Source organism: Oncorhynchus mykiss, chromosome 12 (assembly GCF_057628025.1).
Source record: "Oncorhynchus mykiss isolate SJ-2025 chromosome 12, ASM5762802v1, whole genome shotgun sequence".
NCBI lineage: Eukaryota > Metazoa > Chordata > Actinopteri > Salmoniformes > Salmonidae > Oncorhynchus > Oncorhynchus mykiss.
Window position 1 is genome coordinate 68,072,097 of NC_143033.1, and position 16,153 is coordinate 68,088,249.

At 44.0% G+C, this 16,153-nt stretch overlaps 1 protein-coding gene across 3 annotated transcripts in view; it reads right to left on the bottom strand.

The window, feature by feature from the left end:
• LOC110538028 (beta-1,4-mannosyl-glycoprotein 4-beta-N-acetylglucosaminyltransferase) overlaps positions 1 to 16,153 on the bottom strand; it is a 41,529-nt gene that overhangs the window by 13,212 nt on the left and 12,164 nt on the right. The window lies entirely within an intron of this gene.

The window sequence follows — 16,153 nt, forward strand, 5'->3', positions numbered from 1 at the left end:
CAGCTCGTTGAGTGCGGTCTTAGTGCCAGCATCGGTTTGGGGTGGTATATAGACAGCAATGAAAAATATAGATGAAAACAGTCACCAACGCTCTGGATAACATGAAAACTGCCTAACCAGCTCTGCTAGGGGGAGTAAAATTGTCAGAGTGGGGTGTTCTCTCATTATGTGTCTGGAAGTAGCTAGCCAATGTTAGCCTGTTAGCTTGGTTGCTTGACTGTTGTTGTGAGGTTAGAGCTTTTGGAACAACCCTACTTATTGGCCAGAGAGTCCTGTGTGCTCTGAACGCGAAACACTCTGAATATACAAACGGACAATCTGACAGCACAGTTGCAGTCACCAACGCTCTGGATAACGTAACAGCCTAACCAGCTCTGCTAGGGTGAGTAATGTTCAGTGAGCTGTACTCTCTCCCTTAGATGTCTGGAAGTAGCTGGCAAGTTAGTACAGAACGCTTGGATCAACCCTAAAGAGATAGGTGGGGCTAAGGCTTAAGAGGGTGTGAACAATGCTGAATGGGTGAATGCTGAATACAAATAAGGGCTCTCCAATAGTAGTACCAAAACATTGAAAGACAGGTTGATCAACTTTCAAAGCAAAAGTAAATTACTTTCCCATTGTTTTCTCAAATGCAGTGTATGATATACCATTTTGTACAGAAATTCAAATGTAGCTGTAATGCGGTCTACAGTTTATCATGAGATACTCTACCTCAGGCGTGCAAAACCTAGAGACTTCATTAATATTCGATTTTGAGTACCAGCTGTTATTTACAAATAGAAACAGAGCGCCACCAATTGTCTTACCGGAGGAAGCTGTTCTATCATGCTGATGCACGGAAAACCCAGCCAGCTGTATGTTATCCCATGTCGTTGTTCAGTCCCAACTCGGTGAAACATAAGATATTACAGTTTTAATGTCCAGTTGGTAGGATAGTTTTGATCGGAGCTTATCCAGTTTATCATCCAATGATTGCACGTTGGCTAGTAGGACTGATGGTAGAGGCAGGTTACACACTCACCGTCGGATTCTTACAAGTCACCCCGACCTACAACCCCTGTATCTCTGTCTCTTCTTCATGCGAAAGACAGGGATTTGGGCCTTGTCCGGTGTCTGATTCACCTCCGACTCGTTTAAGAAAAACTCTTTGTCCAGTACGAGGTGAGTAATCGCTGTTCTGATATGCAGAAGCATCTTTTTGGTCATAAGAGATTTATTATGTACAAAATAAGTTACAAATAAAGTGAAAAAAAATACAATGGCAGAATTGGTTAGGATTAGGAGCCTGTAAAACGACAGCCATCTCCTCCGGCACCAATATAACTTTACTAATGATTGGTAAATGGTTTATACATGTGAGAGTAATGATTAACAAATGATGAAAACACAACTTATACATTCCTTAGAAATGATTTATTACAGAACCTTCAAATAAAGTGTACCATATATACTGTACACATCATGTAGATAGAAAGTAATACACAAGTTTAATATACAGTATCACTCTCTCAAACCCTTCATGGGGAGCATGTTTTTACTGTCACATAAATACAGCAGGCCCAAACTGTAATGCATGTCATCCCTTCAGTCACCCACCTTATTTGATACATCCTGACATGAAATGTCCCTTTACAACTTGCTAAAACAACAATAAAAAATGGTATGACCTGTTTCCATATCTCATTCACTCACTCTTTTATATGGAGCAAGGAGGTAGAATTTGGACAATAATAATGAAATCATCAAAGTGTATTGAAATGTATGATGAAATGTTAATGTCTGACAGACAGTGTCACGACTCCCACCGAAGGTGGCTCCCCTGCCTGTTCGGGCGGCGCTCGGCGGTCGTCGTCGCCGGTCTACTAGCCGGCACTGATCCCTTTTTCCTTTTCTGTTCGTTTGGTCTTATTAGTTGCACCTGTTCCTTTTTGTGTTTCTTGATATTTGTCTATTTAAGCCTGTTAGGCCCGCCTAGGTTTGTGCGGGATTGCTATGCTGTTAGTTTGTTGATGGTTGTTTGTATCTTGTTTTTCCGGACAGTTTTGGGTCCTGTGTATGGGCTGGTCAGTTAATGCGCCTTGTGTTTTTGGCGTGAACGTTTTTCCGGGAATAAAAAATATCCATTTATTCGAACCCTCTGCTCCCTGCGCCTGACTCCAAACCCACTGTTCTTGAAGAACTCTGACAGACAGGTAATAATGTCAAGAGTCAGGTCCTTTTTGTACAGTTTTTCTCCGATCTGTGTGTACACAGTCTACAATTTCCTGATGTACTTCCTGCTACTATTGTGAAACCTGGAATCAGGATCTGGGAGTCTACTCAACCTCATAGTGGTGCAAAAGTACCTAAAACCATTCTGGGATTTTATTTGACCGTATAAAGGAAAAAAATAGCTATTGCATGTGAATGCAAGTTCAACTCAATTGCACCCAGATGTTTTGAAGGCGATGGGTAACTTAGTTGGGTTGTTTTCTTTGCAAACTGCTGGGTTATTGATGCTGGTTGCTGGGTTATTGATGCTAGGTTATTGAGATACGACCCAGCGGGTCAGTTCAGAACACTGGTTTTGCTTAGTAGGGGTGTGGCTTTCAGATAATTTTGGCCACCTGTGAGTGTAAATTCCGGTGAATCTGTTCTGTTGAATTGTTATCACATTTTAAGGTTGAACACTGAAACTATTGAAGCTTTGATGAGGCTTACACTAGTGTAAGAGTTCCTCGAGCCTATGCTTATCTCACTGTTGGGGTATGTAAATAATAAATGTTATGAATTTTATATGAGAATATGTAATGTGCAAAAATATTCAAGGAACGTTTGTATTTGCATTGTACATGATGAACAAGTGACAAATAATTTTCTAATAGGCCGCAATTTCTGAAAATAACCGATGGTTTACATGAAAAAAGACCCAGCTGCTGTGTCAACCCAACTGATGGTTAAAAAACAAAAAAACAACTGAAGGTTAAATTAACCCGTGTTTGGTTAATCCAAACAACCCAACATTTGGGTTATTCACGCAACCCAACTGGCTGAGTCAAAATAACCCAGCGTGTGTTCTGTCCAAAATTTACCCAGTGCTGGTTTACCAAATAATCCAAATTGAGTTGTTTTTAGCCAAGAATTTTGTTTGAGCGTAACCCTGCTGCTCTAGGAGCTTACTTAGACGTATAAAGATAAAGAAGGGCATGTGAAACTGGGTACAATCTTCATTGCAGCACACACCTTAGGGTTGGGCACCTATTCAGAGCATTAGTGCTGGTAAATATGACTACGTCTTCCTCCTTACTGATCTCCAGTGAGTGAAATTCTGCTGATTGGTCACACATGGAATTAGTGTACTGTAGGTGAGTGACTGATCGTTAAGATATTTGAGGGTGCATGTGGTGGCACATCACATGTTAATTCCTGGGTAATGTGAATGAGACCTTGGACTGTTTACAACTCTGCAGAAAGGCAGTGGAGGACATGTGATTGCTATCATAAAAGTCATAGAAGTTACACATTAAACATTAGTCTGTGACAAGGAAGTCTCAGCTTCATCCTCTGGAGAGAGAGCCAGCCCAGTGCCCTTTTGTACAATGAAAGCTATTCTCTCCCACTCACCATGCTCAAATGTCACCCTCTTTTCTCTGTTACTCTGTGCACAGTGCACTACAATACTTTCCTTCTCCAAACCTTCCCCCTCCTCCTGCCCCCCTTCCCTTACCCACATACCCTCCAACCTGCTGCTCTGCTCATTCCTTCTGGTCCTCTAGCTTAGGGTTACACACACACACCTGATCCTCCGGTGTGCTGCTTCCTTACAAAGGTTGGGGATAGGCTACCTGGACAGTCCCACAGTGCTAGTATTGTGTCTGGGAAAAATTATCATCATTACATAACATCCCTGCCCACACACGAATGCAGAGGCTACAGTGTTGCGCATTGTAAATAAGTACATTTGCTCTGACAATGTATTTGTCTAACAGCAACCATCAACAACACAAGCTTCCGTGAAAGTCAGAATGAATAACAGACCAAACTGGAAAGTCCCGGAAAAAATGGGAAAAGGGGAACAGACAATGTGTGCTATGGGCCCTGGTCAAAATTTGTACACTATAAAGGGAATAGGGTGCTATTTGGGATGCAACCTTAGAGGAAGTTCACAGCTACATAGACCTATAGTAGTTTTGTTATTTTATTAAGATCCCCATTAGCTGTTGCTAAAGCAGCAGCTACTCTTTCTGGGGTCCACATGAAACATAAATCATGACATAATAGAGAACATCAATAGACAAGAGCAGTTCAAGGACAGAACTACATACATTTTAAAATGGCAGACATAGCCTACATATCCTGACCGGTTGCATCACTGCCTGGTACTGCAATTGCTCGGCCTCCGACGGCAAGGCACTTCAGAGGGTAGTGGGTACAGCCCAGTACATCACTGGGGCAAAGCTGCCTGCCATCAAGGACCTCTACACCAGGCGGTGTCAGAGGAAGGCCCAGTCATAGACAGCCAACCCAGTCATAGACTGTTTGCTCTACTACCGCATGGCAAGCCGTACCGGAGTGCCAAGTCTAGGACTAAAAGGCTTCTCAACAGTTTCTACCCCCAAGCCATAAGACTCCTGAACAGGTAACCAATGGTTACCCGGACAATTTGCATTGTGTGCCCCCCCCAACCCCTCTTTTACGCTGATGCTACTCTCTGTTTATCTTATATGCTTAGTCACTTTAACTATACATTCATGTACATACTACCTAAATTGGCCAGACCAACCAGTGCTCCCGCACATTGGCTAACCGGGCTATCTGCATTGTGTCCCGCCACCCGCCAACCCCTCTTTTTACTCTTCTGCTACTCTCTGTTTATCATATATGCACAGTCACTTTAACGATACTTACATGTACATACTACCTCAATAAGCCTGACTAACAGGTGTCTGTATATAGCCTTGCTACTCTTTTTTCAAATGTCTTTCTACTGTTGTTTTATTTATTTTACTTACCTACCTACCTACACACACACACACACACATACCTTTTTTTGGCACCATTGGTTAGAGCCTGTAAGTAAGCATTTCACTGTAAGGTTTACACCTGTTGTATTTGGCGCACGTGACAAATAAACTTTTATTTGATTTGATTTATCAATACATACACACAACATATCTAGGTCAAATAGGGGAGAGGCGTTGTGCTGTGAGGTGGTATCTGTTTTTTTTAGCAGGTTTGCTGTTAATTTGAGCAATATGAGATGGAAGGGAGTTCCATGCAATAATAGCCCAATAAAGTACAGTACGCTTTCTTTTGTATTTTTTTTAAATTTCACCTTTATTTAACCAGGTAGGCCAGTTGAGAACAAGTTCTCATTTACAACTGCGACCTGGCCAAGATAAAGCAAAGCAGTGCGACAAAAAACAACAACACAGAGTTACACATGGGATAAACAAAAGTACAGTCAATAACACAATAGAAAAATCTATATACAGTGTGTGCAAATGAAGTAAGGAGGTAAGGCAATAAATAGGCCATAGTAGCAAAATAATTACAATTTAGCAAATTAACACTGGAGTGATAGATGTGCAGATGATGATGTGCAAGTAGAAATACTGGTGTGCAAAATAGCAAAAAAGTAAATAAAAACAATATGGGGATGAGGTAGTTGGATGGGCTATTTACAGATGGGCTACGTACAGCTGCAGCGATCGGTAAGCTGCTCAGATAGCTGATGCTTAAAGTTAGTGAGGGAGATATGAGTCTCCAACTTCAGCGATTTTTGCAATTCGTTCCAGTCATTGGCAACAGAGAACTGGAAGGAAAGATGGCCGAAGGAGGATTTGGCTTTTGGGATGACCAGTGAGATATACCTGCGGAGCGCGTGCTATGGGTGGGTGTTGTTATGGTGACATGTGAGATGAGATAAGGCGGAGCTTTAACTAGCAAAGACTTATAGACGATCTGGAGCCAGTGGGTCTGGCGACGAATATGTAGAGAGGGCCAGCCGACGAGAGCATACAAGTCGCAGTGGTGGGTAGTATATGGGGCTTGGGTGACAAAACGGATGCCATTGTGATAGACTCCATCCAGCTTCCTGAGTAGAGTGTTGGAGTCTATTTTGTAAATTACAATGCCTAGGTTGAGGATCGGTAGGATAGTCAGTTTTACAAGGGTATGTTTGGTAGCGTGAGTGAAGGAGGCTTTGTTGCGAAATAGGAAGCCGATTCTAGATTTAATTTTGGATTGGAGATGCTTAATATGAGTCTGGAAGGAGAATTTACAGTCTAGCCAGACACCTAGGTATTTGTAGTTGTCCACATATTCTAAGTCAGAACCGTTCAGAGTAGTGATGCTAGTTGGGCGGGTGGGGGAAGCGATCGGTTGAAGAGCATGCATTTAGTTTTCCTAGCATTTAAGAGCATTTGGAGGCCACGGAAGGAGTGTTGTATGGCACTGAAGCTCGTTTGGAGTTTTGTTAACACAGCTGAGATGAGAAATCAATTTCCGATGATGATGATGAAGATTATCATCCACCTTCAGAGTTGGATGTTCCAGCACAAGTGGCAGCTAAGCCTATGGACACAACTCCAGACAACCTATCAAACAAGAAATCCAAGACTTCACCAATGGGTAAGCCATGTGGTCCCAAATACAAGAGCCAATGTACTCAGAATATTTCAGAGGGTAGGCAAAAGGAAATATGGGAAAAGTATTGGGAGATGAAGTATAAGGAGAAGAGGACATAGATCTTCCACATGGTGGCACAGCAATCTAAGAAAGATATCACTGTTGGCGCTGACAGTCGACGCAGCAGGTCGTTTCTGTACCATCTACCAAACCAGAGCGGTTCTGCACAACAGGTGTGCAAAGTGTTTTTTCTGACAACATTGGGCTACCACCCCAAAAATGACAGGCTGATTGTCACGATGATGGGCATGTCAATCGCCACCAAACTGATTCCACCAAAGGATCAGAGGGGAAAGAAAGCTTCAGCGAGCAAATTGAACATGAATCCAATTCTGCAACACATTGCGTCCTTCCATCCCCAAATCAACCAGTACAGACAAGAGCATTCCCCACATCGCCTCTACCTCCCTAGTGATGTCAATATTCGGGTTCATGCATAATGACTACAAGGAGAAGAACAAAGATGCCAGCTGTGGTTACGAAACCTATCACAAGGCGGTAAAGGGAAGGAACATCAGCTTTGTGAAGCTTGAAGAGGAGGAGTGCGAGCTCGGTTTGGTGCAGGGTCATCATCTGTAGATGGAGCACAGGGAGAATGAGGCCATGGAAACCCAAGCCTGCCAAGACAACAGCCATCCAGCACCTGAATTCACCTTCACCAACCCCGACTGCATGCAATGTATGAAATATGAGGAACATAAGTCTGCAAGGCAGAGCAGAAGCCATTACCAGGCTGATGCACAGAAAGATTGGCCTGAGGACTGGTCTGTGAGGAGCGTTGATATACAAAAAGTCATCATGCTCCCTCGCATGCCAGGTGTGAAAACAGGCAACGATTCTTCTTGTGAACAATGCTATCACGAGACATTCGCCACCATTGAAAATAAGTCTCAAAAGATGAAGAAGAAGAACCATCTCAGTGGTATGGCATGAAGTAACAGCTGGTTGGAAGGCAGAGGAGATTACTTAATCTTATGTAACAGCACTGGAGAGGGAGAGAGATGTCAAGCATGCAGTGTATTGGGTGGATAACTGCACTTCTCAAAACAAAAACCTGTGCCTCCTAACATCACTGGTGAGTGTTGTCAATGCTGACTCAACTTTGATGGATGAGATCACCCTCAAGTTCTTCGAGCCAGAGCACACCTTCATGAGTGCAGACAGTTTCCACCATGGTGTGGAACAATAAATGAAAGAACGACCAGGAAGTGTGGTGTACGACTTCGGGGACTGCCTCCATGTGGTCGCCACTTCCAATGCAGGCAAAGTGGAGGTGGTCGAAGTGAAAAAGGAAAACATCCTGGCATGGAAAGCTGGCTATTCCATCGTCAAGCTGAAGAAGGCAGCAGCACCAAAGCTGGCGGAGATGGCTGAGATCCAGTTGAGGCATGGATCCAGGAGCCTCTACTGCAAAGTTTCCCATGAAGAAAAGGACTTCACAGAGCTTGACTTTATCAAGAAGAAAGTCACTCTAGAGACAACTTCGACACTACATACACAGGATAGAGGGATAGAAGAGTCCAAGAAGATGGACATAATCACCAAGATGTGTCCTCTGATGCCTGCAAATCGAAGGCAGTTCTGGAATGCCTTGGTTGTGAACAGCATTGCTGAGGATGTGGAGTGATATGGAAAAGCACTGAAGAAGTTTTACTTAAAAATGAAATGTTACTTAAAAATGAAATGTAACTAACTATTCAGCATTTTATCAATTGTAGCTAAATGTAATTTGTGTCCTCTTATGAATATGAACATGTAAATATATTTAAAATGTATTCTTAAAGTGTAATTTGATAAATACTAATACAATGTTTTTATTAGCAATCACAGGGTCATTGTTATAATTTATATTTCCCTATGTCATACTTCTATCATATTCCATAATTTTATATTACAAGACATGCAACCATTTAATTTTCACATTTATTCTTATAACAAGACATGGGCTACTTGTCAAACACAGTATGTAAATGTGACTGATGCAGAACCTACATTTCTACGTAAATGCAACTGGTATCTTAGTGGAAGACACAAAGGATGCAATGAGAAGTATAGTAAACTAACAAATGAAAATGGCAGATACTGCTCTTTGCTTTGGTATTACCCTGAAATTTATAACATATCATGCCACGGAAGAAGGCAATAACTGCCGTTTAAGGGTCAAAGGGCATGTCAGAGATCAGGGTCAACATGAATAAAAACAATTACTCATACTAAGGCAACAGATCTCCAATGATCTCCCTAGAATTAATTTGGCTGGACAATTAAAAAACTTTGAAGCCATTTTTCTCAGTTCCACGCTATGAGCAGTTACTGCCTTTTTGCTTGGGAGGGCAGTACAGAGAGGGGTATGGTAGGGTGCGGATACAGTGGAGGTAAACCTAGGCATTGAGTGACAATAAGAGAGGTTGCATCTCTGGCGGCACTAGTTATGCTAGGTGAGGTCACCCCATGTGTGGGAGGTGGGACAAAAGAGGCATGTTGAGAGGGGCTATGGGCTCCGCAGTAAAATTAATCAATTATAGGGCAGGGTAGCCTATTGGTTAGAGTGTTGGACTAGTAACCGAAAGGTTGCAAGTTCAAATCCCCGAGCTGACAAGGTCACAAATCTGTCGTTCTGCTCCTGAACAGGCAGTTAACCCACTGTTCTTAGACCGTCATTGAAAATAAGATGTTGTTCTTAACTGACTTGCCTAGTTAAATAAAAGTAAAATAAAGAACTACTAACAGTATACAAGGCATATTGATATAAAGCGAGGAATAAAGCAATCACAGGTGTTGATTGGGAGAGCTAGCTAAGACAGCAACAGCTAAATCAGCTAAGACAACAACAACAGGTAAAATAGCGAAGAATGGGCAGAGAGGGTCAGTTAACTACACACAGGGCTAGATGAAACAGGGAAGCCGTTACTACACTAGCAAGTGGGAGACATGGTGTCCATAAAGTTAGCAGGACGGGGCTAGCAGAAGTGTCTTCACAAATGTCCGAAAGAGGTTGGTTGAGGGGACATCGGCAGACCAGTCATGATGGATTGGCAGGGCTCTGTTACGGAGTCTAGTTGATAGGTAATCGACTAGCCGGACTGTTCCTCAGACTCCATGTGTAGGGATTTGTACAATGCACAAACAAGGCTATTGAACCTGACATTGGTGTCTGTCTTTATTCCTTTATCCAACATATCATACTGAAACATGGTATCAGAAGTGGCTCAGAAAACACACGTTTGTTATTTTATAGGCGCAGTTACGTTCCATATGCGAACACACGCCGTTTCCTACTCACAACACTGATCAACTCGTTGTTAGCTGACTAGCTAGCATCACTACCTACTTCGATGACTGAAGGCAAAGAAATCTCATATTCCATTGCTATGGCAGCGAACATTCCGCCACCAAATCCCATGGTTCTCACAGGGGACTGGAATACTAATTGGGACAACTTCAGGGATGAATTTGAGGACTATGCGCTGGCGACCGGTCTACATGAGAAACCCAACGAGGTACAAGCTGCAACTCTGAGGAGTTTAATGGGCAGCGAATGCAGGCATATCTACCGGCACAATCTCACCCTCACAGCACGACAACAGTGTGATGCAAAGGCTATATTCGATGCAGTGGAGAATTACTTCAAACCCGCCAGAAACGTAATTTACGAGCGGTTCGTTTTCGGAAGCTGCAAACAGGAAGAGGGTGAGTCAGTACACAACTTTGTAACCTGTTTGAGAGAGAAATCCGCCACTTGTGAATACGGGGGATTGAAAGATGAATTGATTTGTGACAAAATAGTGCTGGGAATTGCAAATGAGGATACACGCCGGCGTCTACTGAGAGAGAGAGACTTAACATTAGTAACTGCCATCGAAATGTGCCGCACTGCTGAAGTCACTGACATGAGAATGAGAGCAATGGAAATCGAAACCCCACGCTCCGACGTTGATATGTTCACGCTGTTGCTAGGCAGACATTCAGACTAAACCAATCGAGGCAGAGCAATTCACCACGAACGGTGAACACAGAGAGCCCCGAACGGTGAACACAGAGAGCCCCGTAGCATGTAAATACTGTGGGAATACACACACACGTGGCAAAGAGCACTGCCCTGCCTACGGAAAACCATGCAGAGCTTGTGGAACTAATAATCATTTTGCAAAAGTGTGTTTCAAAAGCAAAAGAAGGGTGAGTGAGGGCAAGATTCACTGTGTTGATGATGTCACTCAATGTTCAGAGCTGAACAGTGAAAGTGACATTTACATGCATTAATCCATTGGGGCTGTACACTCAAGAGGGAAGAAATGTTTTATGACACTACGATTACACAACAAGCAACAACAATGTCAACTGGATTCTGGTGCTACATGCAACGTAATGAGCTACAAAGACAAAATCAATCTGGCACCTGACACACATCTATTGCCCAGCGATACTAGACTAAAGCTGTACTCAGGAGAGCTAATGAGCTCTATGGGCACCTTTGAGACCGAATGTGTTATTCGGGGACGCAAACACAAGCTGGAGTTTGAGATTGTAAAAACCAGTCAACATCCTCTCCTCTCAGGCTCTACATGCGAACGCCTGGGACTGATGCAGTTCACTGTACCAAATGACCTGCAAATCAAATCAAATCAAATGTTATTTGTCACATACACATGGTTAGCAGATGTTAATGCGAGTGTAGCGAAATGTCCAGCATGGACCTCTGTCCAAAGAACAACTACTCAGCAGATATGACGATGTATTCAACATGCCCGTTGAATCTGTGGAGGTACACTTTGAAGTGGATGAGAGCATCACTCCAGTCCAGTGTGCTCCTCGCAATGTGTCGATTGCAATGAAAGTGGCTGTGAAGGCCCAGCTGGACAAGTATGAGGCCGATGGCCACATGACATCTGTGACTGAACCAACTGACTGGATCAGCAATATGGTCATAGTGAAAAAAACAGAGAAGCTGAGGGTCTGCATCGACCCAAAGCATCTGAACCAAGCACTGAAACGATCCCAATACATCATGCCGACACTAGAGGATGTCCTCTATAAGCTTCCCAAGGCCAGGATTTTCACTTTGGTGGATGCCCGAGATGCATTCCTTCAATGCAAGCTGGATGAAGAAAGCAGCCTGATGACTACCTTCTGGACCCCCTGGGGTCAGAAATGCTGTCTCTTTCTCCCGTTTGGTGTCTCTGTGGCACCTGAGATATACCAACGTAAGCAGCACGAGTTACTGGCTGGGCTCAAGGGCATTGAACCCATCGCCGATGATGTCCTGATCGTAGGTTGTGGTGACACAGACGAAGAAGCAGAACGCGACCACGATGTGTAGCTCCTGGCACTGATGGAGCGCTGCTGATCAGTTAAGCTTCGCCTTGGCCTGAAGAAGCTGCAGTTCAAGGTGAAAGACGTCCACTTCCATGGCCACATTCTCTCGGCAAAAGGCCTGAGCCGGACCCAGACAAGGTCAGAGCGATCCTCGACATGCCAAACCCGTCTGATGCAAAAGGAGTACAGCGTCTCATCGGATTTGCAAACTATCTTGCAAAGTTCATGCCACACCTCAGCAGTCTGTGAGCCTCTGCGCCGGTTGCTGGACAAAGACACACCATGGCACTGGCTACCCAAGCACGAGGCCGCAGTGCAGGAGATGAAATCTCTCGCTTCATCCATGTCAGTGTTGCGCTACTATGACGTTATGAAGCCTGTCACAATCCAGAGCGACTCCAGCCAAAGGGGACTTGACTTGGCTGCCTTATGCAGGAAGGCCAGCCCGTTGCGTTTGCCTCGAGAGCGCTCACCACCACTGAACAAAACTATGCACAAATTGAGAAAGAGTGCCTCAGCATCGTCTTCTCCTGCCAGCGATTCCATCACTACTTATATGGGCGAGACCTGGTCACCGCTGAAACTGACCACAAACCACTCATTGCCATATTCAGTAAACCTCTCCTCAAAGCGCCCAAGAGGCTTCAAAGCATGCTCCTGACTCTGCAAAACTACAGCCTGAAGGTAATTTACAAGCCAGGACCAGAGATGTACATCAGCGACACACTGAGCAGGGCAACAACACAATGTACAGGCAGAGGCACTGTCTATCAGCGGCAGGCCATATGTTCGCTACAGCAGGAACAACAAGATGTTCAACAGATCAATCAGGCAGGCTACTTAAACGTCACAGATCACCGCCTAGCCCAGATAAGGCAACACACTGACAAGGACGAACACCTACAGTCACTGAAGTCCATGGCTTTTGCAGGTTGGCCATACCTGAAAGAGGAGACACCTTTCACAGTGAGAGAATACTGGACCTTTCGAGATGAGAGCAGCGTGCAAAATGGCGTCTTGTTCAGAGGTCAGAAGGTCATTATTCCCAAATCACTACGTCCAGAGATGCTTACCCGCATTCACTCCAGTCACGTTGGAGGTGACGCATGCTACCGCCAGGCTCGTGAAACATTATACTGGCCAAACATGCAAGCAGAAATTAAAGATTTTGTCAGCAACTGTACCACATGTAATGAGTACGCTCATGAACAGCAAAAGGAAACCATGATGTCACACGAACTGCCCACAAGGGCCTGTCAAATCGTCAGCATGGACTTATTCAGCCACAGACAAAAGGACTATCTTCTCATCGTTGATCACTACTCTGACTTTTGGGAAATTGAACTGCTCCCTGACTTGTCTGCAGAGACAGTCATAAAGCGCTGCAAGGCGCATTTTGCAAGGCAAGGTCAGCCTGACAAGGTAATCACGGACAATGGCCCACAATTCACTGCACAGTTCAAGCGTTTTGCCTCAGAATGGGAGTTTGACCATGTGACCTCCCCTCCAAGACACTCAAAAGCAAATGGCAAGGCAGAATCAGCTGTCAAGATTGCAAAAAAACCTGTTAAGCAGGGCCTTGCGCGACAGCAACGACCCATGGAAAGTGATCTTACAGTGGAGGAACACACCCACTGAAAACATGGACAGCAGCCCAGCACAACGCCTTCTGTCCAGACGTCTGAAGACTACCATCCCCGTAGCCAACAAGCTACTTGAGCCCTGCGTCATGGTTGGCGTCACGGACAAACTGCGTCACAGAAAGCAGCTCCCTAAGTGCTTCTACGACCGGACTGCTCGAGACCTACCAGAGCTGGAGGTGGGTGAAACGATAAGGATGAAACCGCTGCCGGGAGACCACACAGGACTTTGGAGGCTGGGCACCACGTTCTTACCTGGTGGATGTTGGTGGCTCCCTCTATCGTCGCAATCGGGTGGATCTGCACGTAGCAGAGCAGACAAACCAGAACACGCCATACACTCACCTAGATGAGCTGGATCACAGTCCAGGCCTAAGGGTAAGGGGCGCAGAATTGAGACATGGGCCAACTGAAGGTGAGGCTTCTACCCCATCAAGCTCTCCAGCTCGTGCCCCTAATCCTACCCCTGTCAGAGTCAATACTTACTCACGGGTGGGTCGGCTGTGCAAGCCACCGGACAGGCTTACTCTGTAAGCAAGGGACTGTTAACTTGCCCTCGGTTATATACATTTTATATTTTTTCTTAAATAATTAAATTAAAAAAGGAAGATGACAACTGAAGTAAAAAGAAAATGTAATGCTTTTTCTATTGTTATGACCTGACTGTTAAGAACTTAATGTTATGCCTTTATGTTTGCACTTTCTATTGAAAAGGATGATGTTACGGAGTCTAGTTGATAGGTAATCGACTAGCTGGACTGTTCCCCGGACTCCAGTTGTAGGGATTTGTACAATGCACAAACAAGGCTATTGAACCTGACATTGGTGTCTGTCTTTATTCCTTTATCCAACATATCATACTGAAACAGGCTCCGTGTTGACAAAGGGTCCAGGCCAATTGGCAAAAGAGGTATTGTAGCTGTAGTAATTTATTTTGCTAGCCGGGAGATGCGCCTGGCTCGAGGTGCTAGCTTCGGGACAAGGGGCTAGCTCGTTGCGATGATCCGATGCAAAGAGCCAGAGCTTACGGCAGGAATCCGGCGATGTAGTGGCTTCTAGTAGTGGTAGTGAAGAGTCCGGGAGGCATCAGCTGTGTAGCCGAGTGATCATAGGGTCCACTGAGCAGGCCGGGAGATGGGCCTGGCTCAAAGGCTAGCTTCGGGGCTGGGCCAATCGGTAGCAGCTAGCTAGCTGCGATGATCTGGAGTAATGGTCAGGTAATGGAGTAATCTGGAGTAATGGTGGAGAAAAGCAGTCAGAAAAGCAGTCAAAGCTCAGGGTTGATATCGCGTTGTGCAGACTGGCTGGTATTATCCAGGTTAAAAGCAGCTGATGTCTGAGCTAGAGGTAAAGGCAGTGGCTAACAATGACTAAATAGCTAGTAGCTAATTAGCTGGTTAGCATCTGACAGCTCGCCTCTGATGGAGGTTCTAGCTATAACGTCTAAAAATAGCAGATCCGTAAAACATTGGGTGAGGCAGGTTGCCGGAAGGTATATTTAATTTAAAAATGGAAAAAGAGATTGAAATATATTGAAATATATACAAAAAAAATATGAAAAATACCAAATTTACATGGGACAACAACAAACACATCCGCACTGCTACTCCATCTTGGTATAGGTTGGTTCTTGAATTTGTTCTGTTCTGGATTAGGGGACTGTTAAAAGACGCCTGGTAGCATGTCTGGTGGGGTAAGTGTGTGTGTCAGAGATGTGTGTAAGTTGACTTGCAAACAACTTGGAATTTTCAACACATTAACGTTTCTTATAAAAAAGAAGAAGTGATGTGGTCAGTCTCTCCTCAGCTCTTAGCCAAGATAGACTGGCATGTAATAGTTTTTATATTAGCCCTTTGAATACAATGAAGAGCAAGCACCTGACCACGTGACTGGATAACAATCAAGATAAGACAAAACTAGAGCCTGCAGGACTTGATTATTGGAGCGTGGTGCCAAAAAAGCAAAGCATCTCTCTATTATGGAAAGACCTCTCCCCATCTTTACAACCATTTGTTTTGATCATGACAGTTTATAATTTAAGGTAACACCAAGTAATTTGTCTCCAAAACTTAGTACATAAAAACAGATCGTATATATATGAACCCCACCTCCTGGACCACAATATACTGAGAGAATGACCCACAGACCTCATGAAATATCAAATCAAATGAAATGGTATTTGTCACATAAACATGGTTAGCAGATGTTAATGCGAGTGTAGCGAAATGCTTGTGCTTCTAATTCCGACCATGCAGTAATATCTAACAAGTAATCTAACCTAACAATTTCACAACAGCTACCTTATACACAAGTGTAAAGGAATGAATAAGAATATGTACATAAAAATATATGAATGAGCGATGGCCGAATGGCCATGCAGTGGATGGTATAGAGTACAGTATATACATATGAGATGAGTAATGTAGGGTATGTAAACATTATATAAAGTGGCATTGTTTAGCTAGCTAACCACACGTAGCTAGCCAAAAATATCCCCATGACAAATCACAAATCATGGTCTCACAGCCCAT